The sequence below is a fragment of the Mastigoproctus giganteus genome, chromosome 8, assembly GCF_048544385.1.
Source record: "Mastigoproctus giganteus isolate SK-2022 chromosome 8, ASM4854438v1, whole genome shotgun sequence".
NCBI classification, from domain to species: Eukaryota; Metazoa; Arthropoda; class Arachnida; order Uropygi; family Thelyphonidae; genus Mastigoproctus; species Mastigoproctus giganteus.
This window is the reverse complement of record NC_143582.1, coordinates 135,010,620-135,035,542: the sequence shown is the minus strand read 5'-3', so window position 1 is coordinate 135,035,542 and position 24,923 is coordinate 135,010,620. Positions and strand designations below refer to the sequence as shown.

Genomic DNA, 24,923 nt, shown 5'->3' with positions numbered 1-24,923 from the left:
GATGGGTAAAATGAGAAGGGTGTGTGTGTGTGTGTGTGTGTGTGTGTGTGTGTTTTTTGGCTGATGCGATATAAGCTTGCTATAATGATTTAACTGGCTACACTCTCAAGAACTGATTCCACAAGTACAGACTAGTATGAAGAATACTAAGTCAAGGGTTATCACGTCAAGGATTGATATGAGGGTAGGGTGATCAGATTTTTAATGATGAAGAACTGGATAAAACATATCATGAAGATGAAAAAACAGGGCATTTCTTGGACCCAGATATAAAAACCAAGGTGATATAATTTCTACCTCTCTTTTACAGGGCACCATATTATCAGGAATGCTAAGGGACAATTCTTTTTTTGCCTATCTCATTGGATACTATGAAGCTGTAACAAAGGAATTGGATGCAAAAAATTATTTTGATATAAAGTACTTGGAGTTCACGAAAACTTCCAATACCATTGCACATAAAAGAATGTTATACAAACTGGAGCAGAGTAGCATTATGGGCAAGTTATTTCTCTAGATAAAAGGATGGTTGAGTGGGAGAAGACAGAGAATGGTTAATGGACATTTCATGGACTAATGTTATTAGTGGAGTCCCCCAGAGTTAAGTATTGGGCTCATTGTTGTTTTTTATATTTATTAATGATACTGATGAAAGCATATTAGGCTTAATGTGTAAGTTTGCAGATGATACAAAGGTTGGCAAGGTAGTTAATGACAGTAATCAGTGTAAGCTACTGCAACAAAATCTAAAAATATTAGGAAGATATGCTAGGAAATGGCAGTTGAAGTTTAACCTTGACAAATGCAAGGTGCTGTATATGGGTAGCAGTAATCCCAGATTAACGTACCAACTGTGTGTGTGTGTGTGTGTGTGTGTGTGTGTGTGTGTGTGTGTGTGTGTGTGGTAGTAGTGGAAAATGTAAAAGACCTGGAGGTAATTGTGCAGTCATATATATGAGTTCTCTGAGCAGTGCAGCCAGGCGGCCAAGACAGCTCAATTGGTTTTGTCAGTAATATACAGAAACTTTGATGGCAGGGATAAGGAGGTGATTATCCAACTGTACAAGGCAATGGTTACACAACATGCATCTTGAGTACTGCATACAGGTCTGGAAGCCTAATTTCAGGAAGGATGTAGATCTGCTGGAACAGGTGCTGTTGTTGTTGTTATTTGGTTTTTAGGAACATTAGCAACTAAGGCCATATTGCTCCGGGGATATACGGTGATCATTCCCTGACCTTTCCGCATCCTCCATATTTGGTGGTCACGGGCTTGAACCCCGGTCTGATCAAGAAGCGTGTGCTACCACTGCTGCTCCTGCCCACCTGGCTACAGAGGCGCCTGGAACAGGTGCAGAGAAGGGCAATAAGATTGGCGAAGGAAACAAAAGTGTGGTCTTAACAAGACACGCTTCAGTTCTGCAAACTGCAGCATCTGGAGATTAGGCACCTGTGAAGTGATCTGATAAAGATGTTTAAAGCTTTGAATGGTTTCAGCAAACTCAATGCAGATAGGTTTGCCTGCAGCTAGCAGGTATTTGATTGTTTGAACAAATTTCCATCTGTTGTTGTGGAAGTAGGTAGTGTGAATAAATTTAAGGAAAAACTACACAAATTATTGGAGAGGATGGACAGATGATGTGGGAAGGGGGTTTTTTTTTTTTTTGGGCTCATGCTTTATAAATTCACTTTCTTGCATCATATGCCACTACGGCTACTTGTTGTAGTAGTAGTAGTAGTAATAATAATGCCATGGGTACAATTAGCCCAGTAGTTACAATGCCAGACTCCCAATGTGATGGACCCGAGTTTGAATCCCACTATGAGGGTGGGGGAAAAATCAAGAGGGGAGGAAATTCACAAGGGGGGGATTTACAGAAGTTGCTTCATCAGACCTATTTCCTCTAAAGTCGAAGTGATGGCTGAGCATGATACCATCTGGTGTTGCTTGAAATAACTACCACTCGAATGTAAAAGCTAGATGAAGATGAGAAGTAGAAATATTGAACATACTGCACTGAGTATGTTTAATACAGTTTGATGTTTCAAACTGTATTGTGCAGGATAAAGTCACTCGCATTCAGGCCTTAGGCAGAGAGGTTGGTTCAAAAAGTACAACTGAAAGGCAAGACCACCTAACACAACCAACTAGAAGTGCTTTCTGTGTAATTGCACTAGTGACCACCCAGGAAGGAAGAAGAGTCAATCATGAAGTTGAGCACTAAAATGAATATGTTCATTATGCAAGCATACTACAAAGTTACCAAGTTAGAGACCAATATGACGATGTGCAGGATGAAAGTACACAACAAGTGGTTGGAACAATTCCCGACTTTTCACATCATTGAACAGCGAACAGCAGACCAGAAACAGACTATCATCAGGAAGAAACTGATAATTCCTGCAATCTTGGAAAAGATCAAGCAGGATGTGGGTGACCAACTACAAAGAACAACCAACAGAACAAAGTCCCTAGAGGAGGAACAAGCAAATACAAGAAGTATAACACAGTGCAGCCGAAGTGGAAAGAGACAATATCACAATATTCAGAACAGAAGAGGAGTGGAAGATGGCCCTAGAAGAATTCAAGGGAATGTACTCCACAAAGGCCCATGCCATACGAAAGCAGAGACTCAACAGAATCCTGTGGCAAGTCCCAGACCACTTCAATTGTCAAATAATACCAGATTACCTTAACAACAACAAAGTAACACTAGACACCATCTAAACAGCCATTTACTGTGTTGCTGTAGCAACAACCAGGATGAATGGAAAAGAAACCATAGTCCAATGGAAAACAAAACACAAAGAACCACCAGCAAGGGAAAGAAGGCTACAGCAGAAGATAGAAATGCAAAGAGTGAAGGTAGGCCAACTAATCCAGTACCAGGGTACCAGAAGTAAGAAGCTGATCAGAAAAGTGGAGACCAACCATCCTCAAGAAAGACAACATCCACAGCAACCATGAGGCCTATAAGCTCAAAGGATATCTAGACACCCTCAAGAACCTTCTTGAACTTAGCAAGAGACTTTGCTGATAAAGTGAGTGTGTGTCCAAAGAAAAATGGACAACCGGATATTTGACAAAAACCAGAGAGACATCTACAAGAACATCAGACAAGAGGAGACAGAGGAAAATGGATTCCCCCCCCCCATCAACCAGTAGGCACTCGAGGAGTTCTGGGGCAACCTGTGGAGCAGCGTAGTTAGCATTAGCATTAGTAGAGGCATTTGATGCAAGAAAGCAAGCTTATGCAGCATCAGCCAAAAAATAAAAAAATAATAATAAATAAATAAACAAAAAATAACCACTTCCACTTCACTCCTCTGTTCGTTCGAAAAACCTGTCCAGCTGAGCCTTGAACTTATTTAGGCTATCAACTTCCACGACAAGGGATGGAAGTCTATTCCACCAACCAACCACCCGCTGGCTAAAGGCAAATTTCCTCACGTCTATCCTACATCTGTCTTTTCTCAATTTGAATTTATGCCCTCTCAGGTGATTATTCTGAGAAAGAGGAAGAATCCCATCAGCACTGAGCATGCTAAAACCATTCAAGGCTTTATACACCTCTATCAGATCACCTCACTGGTGCCTAGTCCCCAGACACTGTAATTTGCAAAACTTAAGCCTTTCTTTGTAAGAGCACCCTTTTCTTCCATTCACTAATCTTGTTGCCCTTTGCTGTACTCGTTCCAGCATCTCTACATCCTTCTTGAAATGAGGCCTCCAGACCTGTATACAGTACTCTAGGTGTGGCCTGACCATTGCCTTATACAAGGGAATAATCACCTCCTTATCCCTGCTAGAAAAATCCCTATATATCATCAACAATACACCATGAGCTACTCTTGCAGCCCATCTGCACTGCTCAGAAAACTTCATATCTGCCTGCACAACCACCCCCAGGTCCCATTCATTCTCTACCACTGTCAGTGGAGTACCACAAAGTTGATACGTTGCTCTGGGGCTGCTGTTTCCCATATGTAGTACTTTACATTTGTCAATGTTAAACTTCATTTGCCACCTCTCAGCCCATCTGCTCAACCTTTCCAGATCCTGTTGCAGTAGCATAGTGTCAGTAGTTCCCTTGACAACCCTGACAACCTTCGTATCGTCTGCAAACTTGGACATTAAGCTTGATATACCATCATCAATATCATTTATAAATACAGAAAACAATAATGGACCCAATACTGAACCCTGAGGGACTCCACTAATAACATTAGTCCACGATGAGCAGTGTCCATTGATTACCAATCTCTGTCTTCTCCCCCTCAACCACCCCTTTATCCATAGCAGCAATTTGCCTCCAATGCCACACTGCTCCAATTTGTGCAGCAGTCTTCCATGTGCAACAGTATCAAAAGCCTTTCTAAGATCCAAGTATATAATATCAAAGTTATTCCCTGCATCCAGTTCTTTTGTGACTGCATCATAGTATCCAATCAAATTGGTCAGGCAAGACTTCCCCTTCACAAAACCATGCTGTGTCTGAGCTATAACTGAAGTCTTGTCTAGATGATCCTGCAGTGCTTCTTTAACCAGTGCCTCCATTAATTTTCCAGGAACAGAAGTTAAACTAACAGGTCTATAATTACTTGTATCGCCCTTTGATCCTCCTTTTTGAATTGGGATCACATTTGCACATCTCCAGTCCATGGGTACTTCCCCTGAGTCCAAGGAAGCTCTCATAATTATGGCTAAGGGTTTGCTTACTTTCTTTGCTGCCTCCTTTAATATAACTGGATAGATCCCATCCACCCCAGGTGCCTTTCTTGTATTTATCTTCAACAATTTCTCCTCCACTTTACTCTCAGTTATTACAAGATTCTCTAGCTTACTGCCAGAGTTGAATACACCTCTGGCATTCCCCTCGCTGAATAACTCCTCATGTGTGAATGTCGATGCAAAATATTCATTCAGTTTGTTAGCTACCTGAGCAGGATCATCAACAGTTGACCCATAGATATCAAGTGGACCAATCTGATTCATCCCCTTCCTTCTAGAGTTTACATAAGTAAAGAACTCTTTGCTGTTTTTCTTTGCATCCCTTGCCAAAGATTTCTCGTAGTCTGCCTTCGCCTGCCTAACCTCCTTTGTAACTTGGTTACAGATCAACTTGTATCTATCATACGCTTCTGTGTCACGTGTTAATTTGTATGTATCCCATGCATTTTTCTTCTCTGCCATATGTCTCATTAGTTCATCTGAAATCCACTTAGGCCTAAACCTTGAACAATATTTCTTAGTTGGTATGTAAAGCCTAGTAGCTTCCAAGATAAGTTCTTTGAATGCTTCCCATTTTCCATTTGCTGTTGGTAACATCATCAGTTGGTCCCACTGTACAGAATTTAAATACTGTCTCAGTCCATCGTAGTCGCCTTAACGAAAGCAATAACCCTTCCCTTTACCCCTAATGGTAGTTACCTCTTTGAGTAAATCCCACTTCAGCACACTGTATCACTGCCACCTAGTGGTTCATTTACCTGCAGATTCTTAATGCATGAAGAATCACTACTGATAATCAAATCAAGAGTACTACTCCCTCTAGTTGCCTCCCGAACATGCTGATGTAGAAAACAATCATCCAATAAATCCACAAAAGCCTTGCTAGTGTGTGAGTGACCAACCCCCAAATTCCAGTCAATATCTGGGGAATTAAAATCTCCCATTATAAGACTCTCTGATTTACTGGCCCACTCTATTTCCCCGTACAGTTTCTTATTATACTCATCAGAGTCATTAGGCCTATAGCACACTCCTACTCTCAATTTTGATCACCCAATGCTTATGTCACACCAAACTGACTCGACACTGCACTGTCCAGCAATGTCGACTGGCTTCACTTCCTTGGATTTTATGTATTTCTTAACTAATAGCATAACCCCTCCTCTCTTCCTATCCTGTCTATCCTTCCTGTAGACACTGTACTCCCCAAATTCCAGTTCTGCATTCCTTATATCTGTGTGACACCACGTCTCTGAAATCCCCACAATATTTGCCTTTGATGTTTTGAGCAATACCTCAAATTCATCAAATTTATTTACTAAACTCCTAGCATTGGTATACACGCAAGTATACATGCACCTGTTCTTTTTCTTAGCTACCCTAACACAACCTATGTGTTTATTTGTACCCCAATGATTCCCAGCACTCTCTGAAATAACCTGCATCTTATTTTCCGGGGAAAATTTTCTGCATCTTATTTTCTGGGGAAAACCAGAGAGACATCTACAAGAACATCAGACAAGTGGAGACAGAGGAAAATGGATCCCCCCCCCCATCGACCAGAAGGCACTCGAGGAGTTCTGGGGCAACAGAGGAAGGGCCATTATGGTTAACTGTAGTTAACCATAATGGCCCTTTCTCTGGATAGAACTAGAACAAAAGAAAACCAAGGACACATGAGAGAAGACAAAATGAAAGATTCAGGAGGAAGAGGTACGATAGACCCCAAAGAGGTAAACCCCACAGATATAAAACATCCACAACTACTGATACAAGAAGTTCAGCTGCACACACAAGCACATAGCAGAGCAATTCATGCAGATAAGGCATCCTGACACAATCCCAGAGTCTCTGACTAGAAGAATCACCTATCTGAAGGCTAAGGACAAAGACACCACAAATTCATCAAATTACAGACTGATCACTTGTATAACCAAGAAGATATCAGACCACTCGGATGGCAGAACGTCATGGCTGAGCAGCAGAAGGGATATAAGCAGATGACCAGAGAATGCCAAGAGCAATTGACTATTGACATGGCAGTTATGGAGAAGTCTTCAAGAAGCACCACAACCTGTGCATGGCCTACATCGACTATTGCAAAGCCTTTGACTCCATACCCATAGCTACCTGACGATCTACAAAGTCAAACCAACACTGACACACTTTCTAGAAGTAACCATGGAAAGTGGAGGATCACCATCAAGGGTCAAGGACATCACAACTAGACTGATACGATCAAAAGAGAAATCTTCCAGGGAAATGCATTGAGCCCACTATGGTTCTGTCTAGCACTCAACCCACTCTCCTCCATGCTTGATAATGCAAGTATGGATATACCATAAAAAAAGGGAGGAGGAACAGGAACCTGTACATTCTCTCTCAAATGATGTACATAGATGACATCAAACTGTATGCTGCAACCAAGAATCAACTCCAACAGCTACTCTGGATCACCAAAGAGTTCAGCACTGACATCAAGATGCAACTTGGTCTAGACAAATGCAAGACCCATGGATTGCATCAGGTTAATCCAGTTGGCTGAAAGCTGAAGACCAGAGAAGAGATTGAAGTCATGACAGAAGGAAAGACCTACAGATAAATGGGGATGATGTAGGCTGAATAGTTAGGACACAAGAAGGCCTATAAGGCCTGCCTGAATTTGAAATACCATCAGACTGGGGAGCTTGCAAAAAACAAAGCTGAATTGCAGATACATGGTTAGAGCCATATACACCTACACAGTCTCAATACTAACATACTCCTTTGAGATCACACATTGGAGCAATGTTAAGCTAGGGGAGATTATGAGATTGGCCAGAATAATGATGACCAAGAGCCACCAACACCACCCAAAGTTGGCCATTGAGAAACTGACAATAGCCAGGGAGGGAGGGAGGGAGGGGGTTTTGACAGACCTCAGTTAATAACAGAAGGTGATTAAGAACATGAGGGATTACTTCTAGGAAAACAGTGCCAATCTAACACTCCATGGCAAACACTACAATGACCTCTGTCAAGACTACACAGATAACATGGCTTCCAACACACGACTCACGAGTGGGAGGCTCCACCCAAGATTGAAGGATTCATGCTTGTCACACAAGACCAAGTAATCAACATGAAGAACTACAAGAAATACATCAACAAGGGTCGCAGAAACAATCCAGCACATCACTGTGGGATGCAGGGTCATCACCCAGATGGAGTACGCTTGCAGAAATGACCAAGTCACCAGGATAAAACATCAAAATCTAGTGCAAAAATACCAGTCATTCAAGGAAAGTGAACTGTACTACAAGTGCTATCAGAGGCTGAAGAGATGACAAAAAATGTGATTTTGCAGAAAGATGGAAAAACTCTGATGATAACAACTGTGATACAACCATGAGAAGGAAAAGAGATTCAATCGAGTCAAAAAGAGAGGTTCTCAGTCATAAATCTGGAGGGTTTGAAGCTATGCAATTTAGAAATACACAAAAGCATACTGATACCAAGAAAAAAAAAACTGGAATTTTTTAGTTTCAATCTCTGCAAACTACAGAATTCAGACTATCTGAAGTGTATCAGGCTTTAAAAGGGTTGAGTAAACTAAATGCTAATGGCATCTTTACTCTTTCTCAGAAGATGCACACGCACACACACACACATGGGAAGATGAATTTAAATAGAAAAACAATGGTTTCAGAATAGGCGCTTGGAAATTTGCATTCACCCAAAAGTAACTGAGTGTTGGAGTAACTTCCATCTAGTGTTGTGAAAGTAGGTAGTCTGAATAAATTTAATGAAGATTTGGGTAAATTACTAGCAGGAATGATATATGAAGTTGGCTTCTTTTTTTTTTTTTTTTTTTTTTTGGATGGTGCTGTATAAGCTTGGCTTCTTTGCAACTCGTTGCCAAAGTAATGTGATTGGCCCTATATCATTAGTTTAGAAAAATTTGCATAAATTTGTCTGTAATCCATCTGTATAACATTATACAGATGTATATATTAGATTATATTATATTATATTATTATAATATAATATAATATAATATAACCCCAGGCCATACTAGAGACCTCTACTCACAAGCTAAACTGGGACCATGCCATAATAATGGACAAGACAATCCTGCACAACAGACCAGACATAACACTCATCGACAGGAAGGAAATGGCTGTTTCCAACATAGCAAGCCCAACACCAGTGCCTCCAGAAAACCTACAAGGAAAAGATCAGGAAATACACACATCTAAGTCAGGAAGTCAAAGAAATGTGGCAGAAGGAACAAGTAATGACCATCTCGATCACCAAATCAACCAGCAGCATGGTGTCAAAGAGCCTCGACAAGAAGCTAGCAGCACTAGACTTCCCAGAAAACACTTACACTTCTAGAACTACAGAAAGTTGCGATCCTGAACACCTGTAGGATAGTCAGAGTTCCTCAACCAACAGTAATAACAATAGTAACCAGAAACAACCGATCATCCCCTGCAATTGGTACCAGTATCCATCACAGAGTGGGTGGGGTGGGATTCCCATAAGGAGAAAAAGTTAATTATAATAATAATAATAATAATAAAAAAAAAAAAAAAAAGTGTTCAAATAGATCTGTAATTTTATTTTCATTCTAGGTAAAATTATCAAATAATTAAGGAGCATAAATCCCAACCCAGGCACAATTATTAGGTTTTATAAAAGAAAAGATAAGATAAGATACAAAAAAAGAAATATCAAAACACATTTTACCTTTAAAAAAAAGAATCAAATAAACCTATCTGTACCAATTACTCATATTTTCACTAGCTTTTGTTTTGTTCTTTTTTTCTTTTATTTTGTTTCTTGAAAGACTCCAGAAAAGAATTCTTGCTCTGAGCCTCAAAAATGCCAAATCTACTACTGATTTAAAATCCTTTTCAACTGCAGTAAACAATGAAAGCCAACATTAAAAAAAAAAGGCAAAATGCAGCCATTATGAACCCACTGCAGGATGGAGGCCTCCTCAATAATTCATGCTGAGGGAAATGGATCATAATCTGCCACGCTGATCCAGTGTGGGTTGGCAGATTGACCGTATTTAGCAGTCAGGGGCTTGAACCCCAGTCTACTGAAAGAGCATGTGCTACTGCGCTCCCGCTTACTTTGTACAATACAGTTTGATGTTGAACCTCCCCCCCACCCCACAAAGTGGCAAAAATCTTTCACTCATTATCCTCTGATGGTATGGTATAAATAAAAGAAATAGATAATTTTTTTTAAAATTACAACGGTCTTAATACCATAATATAATCTCTAGCGTTCACTTGTGTGAAAAAGTCTGTTAAATAAATACAAAATACAATAAATACAATCTTTTAAATAATGCTGCTATTAAAAAAGGACTACACAAGTAGTTTTTAATTGTGATTTGAATTCATTATTTATACTGTAATTCATTTAATTAGTTTTATCAAGTTTATTACTGCATTTCATCCTTTCATTACACAGTGAAATATCAGTATGACAAATTCATGAGGGTGACCAAAATATCAATCATAATGAAATTTTGTTACAATAATTATAATAAAATAAACTTACTTAGTAAATGCAATTTTTATTTTTTTTTAATGATAGTTCAAAAATTTTATTAAATAAAATGTAATTTTTAAGCTTGCCATTTTCAATGACAATTTTCTATTAATTCTGCTGGCAAAATATAAAAATATAAATGTGAAATGATCATGCCTCCTCCATTTTAAAATTTATGAAAACCATAACAAGTGCAACTATCAGGTGATTCAACTGTACTTCGTCAAGAAGCACTGCAACCTGTACAGGGCCTACATAGACTTCTTCACAAAATGTGGTATGTAACAGTGTAAATAATTCCATCACTACCAAAACTGCTTAAGTAAGATTTCAGGGACCAAAAGCCATTAACCTCAAACGGGAACTTAATTTTCCTGATAGTAAAGCACTGCAGGACTGCCAGATGCTAAAGACCAAAAAATCAAAATGTGTATGTTATACTGTTTATAGATATCCTCTTTATAAATTTTGCTATGATTATATTTTTTTGTAGCAAGTAAAATTTTTATTGAGCTAAAATTATATTTTCATTAGAATGACATTCGTTAAAATTTTTACATAAAGATATATAGTAAGATGGAAGGGGACTGGAAATGATTTGTTTTACTGAATATTTTGTTATTTTAGAATCATCCATTATACCAGCAATTTACTGTATTATTTTATTTTATATGCTGATGGTGGATTTTATAAAGTTTTTATTGATTAAAAGTTTTTATATTTTCAATCTGATTATTTTGCAATAATTATAGCCATCTATAATTCAAGAGCAAATGTAAATGATGAATCTGCTTTACAGGCCTATTTGGCTACATCTGATAGTGCATGTAGAAAAGCTAAATTCTATAGCTCTTAGCTTTTTCCAGTTTAAATCATTTCAGTGACAAAACTTTATTCAGTGTAGAAAAAAAGGACAGCATTAGTTGCTGGTAAGCGAAATACCTACTGCACACCTGTTTTACACATTCACTGAGCACTTCATTCATTGCAATATGCTGAAATAAAGTAAGTCCACCAGTTTCGTATTAGATAACATTAATTGATTTTTAAATTCTGAAATACATACTATTTAAATAACGTCTAATTTTCTAAAACAAAAGAAAACACAAACTTCAGAGAATACTGTGTGAACCATAAAATAAATTCGAGGGGAAACAAGGAGGATATGGCAATGTAGTTCCGGCTGTAGGCACTAATTCACCACGGGCAAAGGATCAAATTAATTGATGAATTGAATTCATTTGACCCTTTGCGAGGATGAATTCAATTCATTTGACCTCGCAACCATCAACCGGAAGGGTTGATGGTTGCGAGGAGGCTTGACGTCACTGTATATGAATAGCCTGCGATGGTTAGTCTTAGGGTGTTCATCCCCTCCCTTACCGCCTGTTTTAAAAACAGCTGTAAGGAGGGGATAAACATACTGACCATAGTGTGGGCTAGGCATATCAATTACTGCTACTCGCATCAACTGGAAGTGTACAGCTTGTAAAGATTTGTTTGTTATTTGGTTTTTTTTTGGGAGCATTAGCAACTAAGGCCATATTGCTCCGGGATATGCGGTGGTCATTCCCTGACCTTTCCGCATCCTCTGTATTTGGTGGTGACGGGCTCGAATCCCGGTCTAATCAAAAAGCGTGCACTGCTGCTCCTTCCCACCTGGCTAAAGAGGTGCCAGCTTGTAAAGATTAACCAGCCTTTTAGATACATGTAATTGAATTTATAATTCATTTTAAAAATAACAGAACAGTTACTGTTATCTAAATAAGTTAAAATCTAAATGTTAGACGAAGTGAGGCTTCTCTCTAATAATTATTATATACAATTATTAGATATAATTGGAGTGACCGGATGGGTGAAATTGGAAGGGGTGTTTTTTTTTTTTTTTTTTTGGGCTGATGCTATATTGCTTTCTTGCATCACATGCCTCGCCTCAACTTAATGCTAATAATTATTTTATTTCATAATGTCATTGTAAAGTTGAGTAAGTGTGAGTGCCCTTTTAGGGTGATTTCAATCTGAACTTTATAATTGGAGCAACTGGGAAGGAAACTCTCCATAAGGGACAAATTAAATACACGATTGTTAGCGACATCAATATATCAGGGAATGTACTAGGGATAAGAATATTGTGAACCTGATAATTACTCCAACTGGGGGCTCACATCTGGTGAGTATGGGCTTGGCACACCCAGGGTCCTGAGCTGGGTATCATCATTCTTCTCTTTCTTGGTGATTTCCTTCTACTTCTGACTCTTGTTTTCTTTCTCTCCCTCTCGGGGTAATTCAAAAATTTTTTTTTTTTTTTTTTTGACTGGCTTCCTTGCACCATATGGCTAATAATAATAATAATTATTATTATTATAAATATCTACTCCAGATAGTTCAGAGCATAGAACCTTGCTTATTAGTAGCAGCAAATTATTAGTAGATTCAGATGATTTGTTCTGAAAATCAATTACTCCCTGGCTGAAGGCAATTTCTGCATTTCAAACCATCCTTTTTCAGTGGAAATTTATGTCCGCATGTCAAATATTGAACAACAAATGGAAAAATTTGTTGTTCAAATTTTTCAAAACTTCAAAAATATTTAGCTCCATACCAAGAAATTTACAAAGCTCTATCAAGCAAAAGCAAACAAACCCAGATTACTGATTTTTTAAAGAGAGCAGAAGGTACACGAAATCTAGATGATGCAGATGAAAGTTCAGAAGGTGAAGATATTCTGGAACAGAGAAAACGTTCTTGTTTGATTGTGCTTAGCAGAGAGGAAGAGGAAGAAAATTAAAGAACGTAGTTTATCTGACATATATGTATCACAGTTTGTAAGGTAAAATTTGTTGAGTAATAACTGAACATTTGTTCAGTTATTACTATTTAAGTTACTACTATTATAAAAATAAAGTTAAAATGTTAAGTTATTACTATTATAAAAATTAAGTTTCCGATAGTTATAAAAAAAAAAGGTGTATTTTTGTTAGCTTTCGGAACATAACCTGCCCAATTATAACTATCACTCACACTGATTCAATTTACTAGTTTAATTACTGGGTAGTTACCTCCAACACAAAAGTGCAGAATTGTTGGCCCTTTCATGTGGCAGGGGAGATTTCTCTCCCCTGCCACATGAAAGAAATCTCCCCTGCCATCTTCAGAAGAAGAATTTGGCTGTCACAGAACGATAAGGCTTTGCCAAATTCAACCCACAAATGTGACTCGAATATCAGTTCCATCAGAATATTATGATGCCTCAGATGTTGCATTCTTAAGCAATAATCTAATTTTTCCTAGTGGGTACAGGCCCCTCTTTGGAATTCTCATTTTAGGAAGAACACAAATCTGTTGGAAAAGATACAAAAATGAGCTGTGGGGGGGAGAGACTTTCTTTAAAAGAAAGGCTGGGGATTCTGTAAACTGCAGTCTCTGGAAATAGACATCTGCATGGAAAGCTTCGGCTTAACTTAGAATCTTAAGCTAATGTTTAAGACTTTCAATGGGTTCTAACTTTCAATGAATACTGATGGCATGATTACTCATTCTCAAGCAAGACAAAAAGGAGACGTATTGAAATTACAAAAAGGATGGCTGCAGAACAGATGTGTGGTAAGTTGCCTACAGCCAAAGGAGAGTAGGTTGATTGATTGTACAAATAAACTTCCTACTTTCACAAGGTTAACTTTTAGAAATGGAAAGTTAAAATGAATTTAAAGCAGGACTGGACAAAAAACAGAGATGGGCAGATGAAATGGGTAACCCTAATACTAAATCCATATTAAAAGTAATTCTCAGGATCTGTGAATGACAAGATCTTCAAATGAAAAGTATCAAATGGCAAAATAAACGGTCCTGCTGACAACACTATTATCATCCAGTCATCCATAATGGTTTTATCACTGATTCAAGGAGACCATCGAATTTCTTTCTTTCATTCTTTTATAACTGATTCAAAAAAAAAAAACAAAATGGAGAGATTAAAAGTAACTATTTGGTTTTTTTTTTTTTTTTGTGCCTATAATAATAATAATAATAAAGAAAACCAATTAATATTCATTAGTTTCTTGATTGTCTGAATTATTTCTCTGTCAGAATACCTATCATCATTACATCTCAGTAACAACAGAACACCTATGGGCAAACAACAAACTTGGCATTCAAAACTTAATTGCTCAAATCCTTAGATTAGTTGAACTTACATTATAAAAAACTTTAGCAAAGCCTTTTTGTCTAGGAAACACCAGTTGGACTACAGACTTTAGCATTAGCATTAACAAAGTGATGAAAGGAAGTAAAGCATAAAAGCATCAGCCAACAAAAAAAAAAAAAAAAAATATATATATATATATATATAAAACATTTCCCTATCCTTTCCATTAATTTTTTTAAATTTATTCAAACAACCCACCTGTACAGCATCACAAGAAAGTTCATTCCAATAACTGTTTACTATCTGTTTGAATCCCAATTTCCAAACATTTATTCTATAACCATTTTTGTCCAATTCAAATTTATGCCACCTTATGTATTTCAACTCAGAAAGAGTAAAGATGTTATCAGCATTTAGTTTACTTAACCTTTCTAAAGCTTTATACACTTCAATTAGGTCACTATGCAGATGACTAATTTATAGAGACTGAATTTTCAGAAGTGAAAGTTCTTCTTGGTAAAAATATTCTTGTGTCCAACTACTCTTGTTGCTTTTCTTTGAACCCTGCAAATCTATATGCAGTATTCTAGATGTGGCCTAACCACTGCTTTATACAATGGGATAATCACCTCTTTGTCCCTGCTGGCAAAGTTTCTGTACATCACTGACTGTTGTAGGCTGATAGGCTGTTGTAGCAGCTTGTTTGCATTACTCAAAGAATTTCACATCAGCCTGTGCAATTACCCCCAGCGCTTTTTCATAACCCACTATCTTGAATTTGATACCACCCATACGGTATATTATTCTGGGATTACTGCTAACCAAATGCAGTACCTTGCATTTATCACTGTTAAACCTCAACTGCCATCTTCCAGAGCAATTGCTCAATTTATCTGGATCCTCATGACGTAGCATACCCTAATTACTATCATTAACCACTGTGCCCATCTTTGTATCATCAGCAAACTTAGTCATCAAACTTGAAATACCTACATCAATATCATTAATAAATATTAAAAACAGTAAGAGGCCAAACACTGAACTGTATGGAACCCCATTCATCACATCCATCAAGAGCAACAGCCACTTAGAACTGCTCCACATGGCTCTAGTTTACACAAATATAGTATATGTCATATGCATCAAGGGCTTTACTGAAATCGAAGTATATATGAAAATTATTCTTTACATCCAGTTCCTCTGTAACAATCTCACAATAGCTATTCAGACTGGTAAGGAATGATCTCCCTTCAATAAAAGTGTGCAGGGGTGCCTCACTCCAACAAGATGGTCTTGCATTACTTCTTTAACTATTGGTTCCATTATTTGCCCCTGGTAACAGAGGTTAAACGGACAGGGTCTACAGTTATCCAATTCAACCTTTGATCCACCCTTATGAACAGGAGATACACATTTGCACATCTCCAATCTGCAGATGCTTCTCCTATATCTAAAGATGCTTTCATTACAATGGAAAAAGGTTTAACTATCTCTTTGCAGCTTCTTTTAGTATAATTGGTTAGATTCTAAAGCCCCCATTAACTTTGTTCACTTTTAGTTGAAGCAATTTCTCTTCCACCATACTCTCCACTATAAAATCATTTAAATCTCAATAATATTAGATAGATTTATGCTAACACCATCTCTAAAAACTTCTTGTAAATGTAGATGCAAAATATTTATTCAGTTTATCAGCATCTGTATAGGATCATTAAATAAATAATAAATAAATTATCTGTTTATACTCAGGGACGATCAAATGGTCAGAGGTTTGTTATTTGTTTTTTAGGAGCGTTAGCAACTAAGGCCATATTGCTCCGGAGATATGCGGTGGTCATTCCCTGAACTTTCCGCATCCTCCGTATTTGGTGGGCACGGGCTCGAACCCCGGTCTAATCAAGAAGCGTGTGCTACGCACTGCTGCTCCTACCCACCTGGCTATGGAGGCGCCAATGGTCAGAGGAGTTCACAAGATAGACAGAATACAAGTAATAACACTGTATTTAGCAGTCATGGTATTTGAACCCCGGTCACTCAAGGCACGTGTACTTATGCACCTGCACGCCTGATCACTCGGCTACGGCAGCCATTTACAGTTATACCTTTCAAACCAAGTGAACCAGTGTGGTTCAATCCTTATCTTCTATTCTTAACATAACAAAGAATTTCCTGCTACTTTTCTTTGCATTCTTAGTCAGATTAATTCTACTTTAGCTTGCTTAACTCTCTGAATAACAGTATTAGTGTTAGTATTGCAAAATTATGTGAAAACTTTTTTGCTGAAGCTTTAAAAGCTTGCTTTAAGTTTTATACAGCATCAGAAAAAAAAAAAAAAAAAAAATCCAAAGATCTACCCGGCAACCATCTTTCCTCAGTTTGAATTTATGCCCCTTCAATGTGTATAGTCTGAACAAGCGGAAGGATTCCATCGGCAGTGAACTTGCCCAATCCATTCAAAGCCTTAAACACCTCAATCAGAATTCCTTGAAAGTGCTCAGTCTCCAGGCACTTGCTACTGTTACTAAGAAAGACTGCAGTTTGTAAAAATGAAGCCTTTCTTGGTAGAAGTACTCTTTTCTTCATCTCACTAACCTTGTTGCTCTTCTCTGCACCCATTTCAAGAGATCTATGTTCTTTCTTATATCAGGTCTTTACACCTGTATGCAGTACTCAAGACATGGCCCTGACAATTTACTTACACAATGGGATAATCAACCCCTTATCCCTGATGGCAAAATTTATATCACTGACAAAATCCTGGCACCTGTCGGCACTGCTCAGAGAACTTCATATCTGACAGCACAATTACCCCCAGGTCAGTTTCATTCTCCACTACCCCTGAGAGTAGCATCCCATGTGAAGTACCTTATTTATGTCAATATTAAACTTCACTTTTCACTTTTCAGCCCCTCTATCTAATTTGTCAACATCTTATTTTAGTACAATACACTGATTACCATGATTAACAGCCCTGACAACCTTCATATCATCTGCAAACTTAGACATTAAGCCTGACATGCCTTCATCAACATCATGATTATGAGAGCATCCCTGATTCAGGGAAAGTCTCGTGAACTGGGAATGTGCAAATGTATCCCTAATTCACAAAGAGGGACAAAGAGTGACATAAATAATTACAGACCTCTTAGCTTAACTTCTGTGCCAGGAAAAATAATGGATGGAGTCACTGGTTAAAGAAGTAATGCAGGACCATCTACACAGGTGTACAGTCACAGCATGTGACGATCTCGATTGTATACTATGATGAAGGAACAAGGAACTGGATGCAAAAAATAATTTTATCACATACTTGGATTTCAGGAAAGCTTTTTAAACTCTTGCACATAAAATACTGCTGCACAAATTGGAGCAGTGTGGCATAAGGCAAGTTAATAAAAAAAAAAAAAAAGTTACTGCAATGGCTAAAGGGATGGATGAGAAGGTGGGAGAAGACAGTTGTTATCAATGGACACAGCTTTTGTGGACTAATATTATCAGTGGAGCCCCCCCAGGGCTCAGTGCTGGGTGCATTCTTGTTTTCTGTATTTATTTTCTGTTCAGCACTGAACCCTGGTAGATACTGATGAAGGCTGGCATGGTTGTTAATGACAGTAACAATGGTATGCTACTTACTGCAACAAGATCTAGAAAAATTAAACAGTTGGGCTCAGAAATGGCAACTGAGTTTTAACATTGACGAATACAAAGTACTGCATACAGTTATCCAGATCAGCATACCAACTGTGTGATACTACGCTCAGGGTAGCGGAAAATGAAGAAGACTGGGGGGGGAGGGGTAATTGTACAGTCAGATATGAAGTTCTCTGAGCAGTGCAGACAGGCTACCAGGACAGCACACGGGGTTTTGTCAATGACATACAGGAATTTTGCTACCAGGGATAAGGAGGTGATTATCCCCTTGTACAAGGCAATTGGAGTACAAGTGCATTCTACAATGTTATGTAAATATATTCCAGTTGATATTGTGATGTTTTCATTTCGCAGATAATTCATTACAACTGTTGACATGCTATACAGAGTAATTGTACAGTCAGATATGATGTTTTCTGAGCAGTGCAGACAGGCTACCAGGACAGCACACGGGCTTTTGTCAATGACATACAGGAATTTTGCTACCAGGGATAAGGAGGTGATTATCCCCTTGTACAAGGCAATGGTCAGGCCACACCTTGAGTACTGCATAAAGGTCTAGAAGCCTCATTTTAGGAAGGATACCAAGTTGCTAGAATGAGTACAGAGAAGGGCAACAAGACTGGTGAGCAGAACAGAGGGGTGCTCTTACCAAGAAAGGCTTCAGTTCTGCAAATTGCAGCATCTGCAGACTAGGCACCTGCAAGGCAATCTGCTTGAGGTGTTTAAGCTCAAGGAAGTGAAAAGATTGAGCAAGCTCAGTGATGATGGGATTCTTCCTCTTGCTCAGCCTACACACATGAGGGGGCATAAATTCAAACTGAGGAAGGAAGGTTGCAGAATAAATGTGAAGAAGTTTACTTTTAGCCAATGGGTGGTTGATTGCCAGAACAAACTTTCATCTAATGTTGTGAAAGTACATAGCTTGAATAAATTCCAGGAAGAACTAGACAGATCTGTTGGAGGGGATGGATACGTGGAATGGGAAAGTTTTTTTTATTTTGGGTGATGCTGTATAAGTTTGCTTCTTTGCATCACTTGCCACTACTAATACTAATCATTAATAAATATAGAGAACAACAATGGGCCCAGCACTGAACCCTGGTAGACTCCACTAATAACATTGGTCTAAGAAGAGTTTCACCCATTGATACTCTGTCTCAACCACTCTGTCTCCTCCTCCTACTCAACCATTCCTTTATACATAGCAATAAATTACCCTTAATACTCTACTGCTTCAATTTGTATAGCAGTCCTTTATGTGCAACAGTATCAACAGTCCTTCTGAAATGTACGTATATGATGTTAAAATTATTTTTTGCCTCCAGTTCCTTTATTAATTGGTGACAGTATCCAATCACATTGGTGAGGCAAGACTGCTCTTTAACAAAGCCATTCTGTGACTCCAGTTTAAGTGTATTCCTGTTTAGATGGTTCTGTATTACTTCTTTAAACAGTGACTTCTTTAACTTGATTAACTAGCTTCTACTTATTGTAGAAATCAGTATCCCCTGGCAATTTATAATCATCCAATGCATTTTTCTTCTTTGGCACTTAGCTCATTAATTCTTCTGACATCAATTCCCCCCCCCCACCATTTAGAATATTTCCTTTGTTAATTAGCAAGTAAAATTTTGCTATCTGAGAGGAGGGCCAATTAAAAGAAAAAAAAAACTTTAATGCTCTTCAATTTGATTTTCCAGTCAACTTTAATTCATAGTGCAAATTCTTCAAAGGTATGTTTTTTTCATTTCGCTATTAAAAACTGAATTTTAACTATTACTGTAATTAGTGAGAAAGCAGCTGAATTGCTTTTGCCTATGAGTAATTTACGATGATGATGATGATGATAATGATTTTGATTTTATTGGCGCAAAAACACTAAGGTTATACTGCGCCAAGAAAATATTAAAATATCAACAAAGATAAATTCTGGTAACCTTTAAAAAGGTTACCTCGTCAAATTGTTATTTATTTATTTATATATATATATATATATATAAGGCAGTATAAGTTTAAAAGTAAGTGATCCAATTTATATATGTGTATATATTTTAATGGGTTGTAAAAACTTAAAAACTGCTGACACGTGGTCGTTGTCTGATAAAATCTGACTGAGTGTATAAGGCCCAGTCGGATGAGTAAAAGCGGTAAAATATATATTGCCAAAATGGGTAAAATTAACGCAATCTATTAAAATATGCTTTATTGATAAAATGGTGTCGCAAGTCTCACACATAGGAGGGTCATCTGGCCTCAGCAGAAACGAATGTGTCAGATGACTGTGTCCTATGCGGAGTCGAGCAAGAACAACTTCCTCGCTCCGATTCCTGCACAGACTGGACTGCCAAGTTTCTATTACAGGCTTTATTTGATATAATTTATTTGTTCTCTCTCTATGCCATAGTTCTTGCCATTGGGAATCTATCTTGTTGCGTATTATTTGCCTGTAGTCTGTATAGGGGACTGACAGGCAACGATTATTAGTGGATGTTGCTGATTTGGCTGCAGTGTCAGCCAAATCATTTCCCTTTATCCCAATGTGGCTAGGAATCCAGTAGAAGCGGATATCAAACTTGTATTCACGAAGAGAATGTATCTTCTGCTGAACCCGACAGAGAACTGGATGAGAATTGTGTCTCAAAGATAATAAAGCCTGTAATACACTCAAAGAATCAGAATATATTATTGACCTTTGGCATTGACAAGTTCGAATGTGATCCAAGGCTAACTCTATAGCATGCAGCTCTGCAGTGTATATGCTGGATTCAGGAAGAATTTGCTGAGATATTATAGTGTCCGGAAAGACAACAGCAGATCCTACGCACGATTCAGACTTCGAGCCGTCTGTGTAAACAGGCAGGAAGTCATAGTGCTCAGCTTGGTGTGCAGAATACAGCTGCTGGTAGACAGATGATGGAGTCTCAGACTTTACCCATTTCTTAAGGGAAAAGTCGCACAATGGGGTATGAGCATTCCGGGGTGGAAGTGTTTCTTTTGTTGTTTGTGCAACCTTGTCTACCATGAAGTTAAACTCTCTGAGTAGCTCTTGGACACGAATACCAAAAGGTCGGTTGGCAGTCTGACGGATATTGTACAGGTTTTCCCAACGTGGCTCAAAAATGGATGTCCACGTAGGATGGTCTGGCAGGGATTTCAACTTTAAAGCATAGTTTAAAGACAACTGCTTACGTCGAAGGGATAATGGTGGTTTGTTTGCTTCGACGTATAAGCTCTGGACATGAGATGTTCGAAATGCTCCAGTAGCAATACGGATAGCCTGATGGTGGACAGGGTCCAGCCATCGAAGGACACTGTCTCTGGCTGAGGAGTATACTTGGGCCCCGTAGTCTAATTTGGATCGTACAAGTGCACAATAAATACATAGTAGGGTGCACCTGTCTGCTCCCCAACGCGTAGATGAGAGAGAGCGAAGAATATTTAGTCTCCTCGTGCACTTTGTACGAAGTTGACAAATATGTTCTAAAAAGGTCAACTTTTTATCAAACACAAGTCCCAAGAATTTTGTGTCTGACACTACTGGAATAGCATTTTGTCCGAGCCTTAATTCAGGTTCAAGATGAAGATTACGCTTACGACAAAAGTGTATGCAAACGGTCTTCTCCGGCGAGAACCTGAAGCCATTTGCAAGTGAATTAAGGCGATTGATGGCTTGTTGCAGTTGTCTTTCAATAACCCTCATGTTGCATGACTGACAGAATATGCTAGTCATCAACATAGAGGGCACTCTTTACAGTTGGAGGAAGCTGTTCTGTGATAGAATTTACTTTGATGGCGAAAAGCGTGACACAATACTGATCCTTGTGGTACTCCCTCCTCTTGGCAGAAGGGACGAGAGAGTGAGGATCCCACACGAACTTGGAAAAATCGATTGGCTAAAAAGTTTTTTATAAAAATGGGGAGATGCCCTCTAAGACCAAGGCTATGCAAATCTTTTAAAATGCCAAATCTCCAAGTTGTGTCATACGCCTTCTCCATGTCAAAGAACACTGACACCAAATGTTCGCGTTTTAGGAAAGCATCCCGGATGGATGTTTCCAGTCTAATTAAGTGATCAAGAGTTGATATGTTTTTTCGGAAGCCGCACTGGATGCTGAAGAGAAGATCATTCGATTCTAAATACCACATTAATCGAAAATTAACCATTCTCTCCAGGATTTTGCACAGACAGCTAGTCAGAGTTATAGGACGGTAATTAGTAGGGAGTTTAGGATCCTTTCCTGGCTTCGCAAGTGCAAGCACAAATGCCATGCGCCAGGAATCTGGAAATTGCTGTTTTATATAGATTCTGTTATACAGAACAAGCAGGCGATCCATAGATGTTGGTGAGAGATGTTTAAGCATTTCATAATGGATGCCATCTGGTCCAACAGCACTTGCCTTGGAACGATTGAGAGCTCTTTTTAGTTACTGCAGAGTGAAAGACAGTTTGTAGGGAAAAAGGCCTTTCTGTGTGAAATTTAGTGCCTCTTTTTCTCTTTTATGTTTCAGGTCCAGAAACTCTGGGGAATAGGATTATATCCCAGAGATGTTTGAAAATGTTTCCCCAAGAGCATTGGCTATTGCAGTGGGCTCTGCAATAGTGCATCCATTATAGTCTAGGATCGGTGAGGGATGGGAAGTATATTTTCCCTTCATTTTTCGGATTTTATCCCAGACTACCTTACTGTTGGTAGACTGGTTAATAGATGATGTAAAACGGATCCATGATTCCTTTTGACACTGACGGCGAATGTAGCGTGCTTTAGATCACGTACGTTTAAAGGCTATTAGATTAACAGTGGTAGGATATCGGCAGAATATTCACCAAGCTTTGTTTTGAGCCTTTTTTGTTGTTGTGCATTGTGAATTCCACCATGGCTTGGGAAAAGGTGGAAACCGGGCAGATGTTTTCGGTATGGTATTGGCAGCTGCTTGGACGATATTTTCTGTGATGTACGTTACTGCATCACTGATAGGCTCCTGACTGACAGTACCGAGGTCAAAATTTGCCTGATGTTGGAAGGCAGTCCAGTCAGCCTGATCAGTCTTCCACCATGGTAACCTGAAAAGAAGACATGGTCTCCCACTGTGTAACGAGGCTATCACAGGGAAGTGATCGCTTCCGTATGGGTTCTCCTCCACTTCCAAGTGAGTGAAGGGAGTAGAGAAGGGGAGCAGACAGAGAGATGAATGGCAGAAAACGTACGGGTAGGCATGTGGAAGAAAGTGTTTGTTCCAATATTTAGAAGGGAAATGTCATTGTCATTTAGCATACGCTCTATGACTCGTCCCCTTCTATTGATGTTAGCACTACCCCCACAGGGTGTTATGTCCATTAAAATCCCCGAGAAGTAAGAAAGGGGGAGGTAACTGCATTACAAGATCATCAAGGTCTTCCTGGGAGATGTCAGTCCCAGGTGGCAAATAAATAGAACAGACCGTTAATAAAAATCCCACTGTAAGGGGAATTGCAACAGCCTCTATGCTAGTTGTAATTAGCAAGAGCTGAACTGGGGTCTGGTTCACCACAAGGATAGCCACTCCTCCATGAGCAGGACCATCCGCAATTCTGTCCTTATGAAAAAGTGTTATCTTATGCATGGTGGGGTTATCATTTGCCTTTAGATAAAAGTCTCCTGCAAGCAAAAGCAAACTGGCACGTGCTTTTGCAGGAGAGCCTTGATGTCATCAGTATTTCGCCGGAATCCACGATAATTCCATTGAAGGAATTTAGCCATTATTTTGGCTTGGTGGGTCCATCAGGTGGCTTCCGAGGTGCTGAGCGCTTACTTTTGTCAGTCTTGGATTTATCTTTTTTGGGGAAGAATGGACGCTGTCCCGAGTCTATTTCTTCCTCCGCCAAGAGTTCCAAGACTGATTCATCTGGTACCTCCTTATTCTCTACATCCATTGTTTCTGGTGTCACGGGTGACTCTTCTGAACGTTTTGGCTTTTCTTTACCACTTGGTTTTCGTAGTGGTGGAGCACTAGGAGGTACGGATATAGGAGTGGCAGCCGATTGTGTTTTTTTGGTGGGCTTTTGGGAACTCAATAAATAGCGTGCAATCGGGGTGAATGACTCTCTTGGTGGTATAGTCATCTCAGTTTGTGTCCCGACAGTGCACTTTGCAGAAACCTTCTGGGCATATGAAGGTTTCCCGCTATTTATTAGTTGGATATGTTTTCTGGCCTCTGGGTAGGAGATATTCAGCTCTGTTTTCAGTTTTTGTATTTCTTTTTCATCCTTCCACCGCTGGTATGCTCTAGAGTAGGCGGGGTGCTCTCCTTGGCAGTTGACACAGATCGGTTTTGGAGCTGAACATTCCTTGCTCTCGTGGTTTTTAACACCACATCGAGCACAGGCAGGGTTACCACGACAAGATGTTTGTGAGTGGCCATATTTTTGGTATCTAAAACACCGCAGTGGGTTTGGGATATAAATCCTCACTGGGCAGTTTAGATAGCCTGCCTTGATGGAACTTGGAGGCCGTGGGGTGTTAAACGTGAGGATAAGAACTCGGGTAGGGACGAGATTCCCATCCTTGCGTATCGATATTCTCTTAACAGCTGTCACTCCTTGGTCTTTTAATTCAGAGCAGATCTCTTCTTCAGAAACATGAAGAAGGTCCCACTCTGATATAACACCACACGAAGAATTCAGAGTTTTGTGGGGGAGTTATGGTGATAGGTATTCCCCCTATGGTTGTAGAGTTCAAAAATTTTTCAGTTTGTTTTGTGCTGGAAGCTTCAACCAAAAGGTCACCAGAACGCAGTCGTTTAACAGATTTTGGTGAACCTGCCAACCCTTCTAATCCTTTCTGGATAAAGAAGGGTGACATCTTT

General features: G+C 39.0%; 1 protein-coding gene across 5 annotated transcripts in view; it reads right to left on the bottom strand.

The window, feature by feature from the left end:
• LOC150081835 (E3 ubiquitin-protein ligase CHFR-like) overlaps positions 1 to 24,923 on the bottom strand; it is a 352,893-nt gene that overhangs the window by 214,573 nt on the left and 113,397 nt on the right. The gene's annotated exons all lie outside the window — the stretch shown is intronic.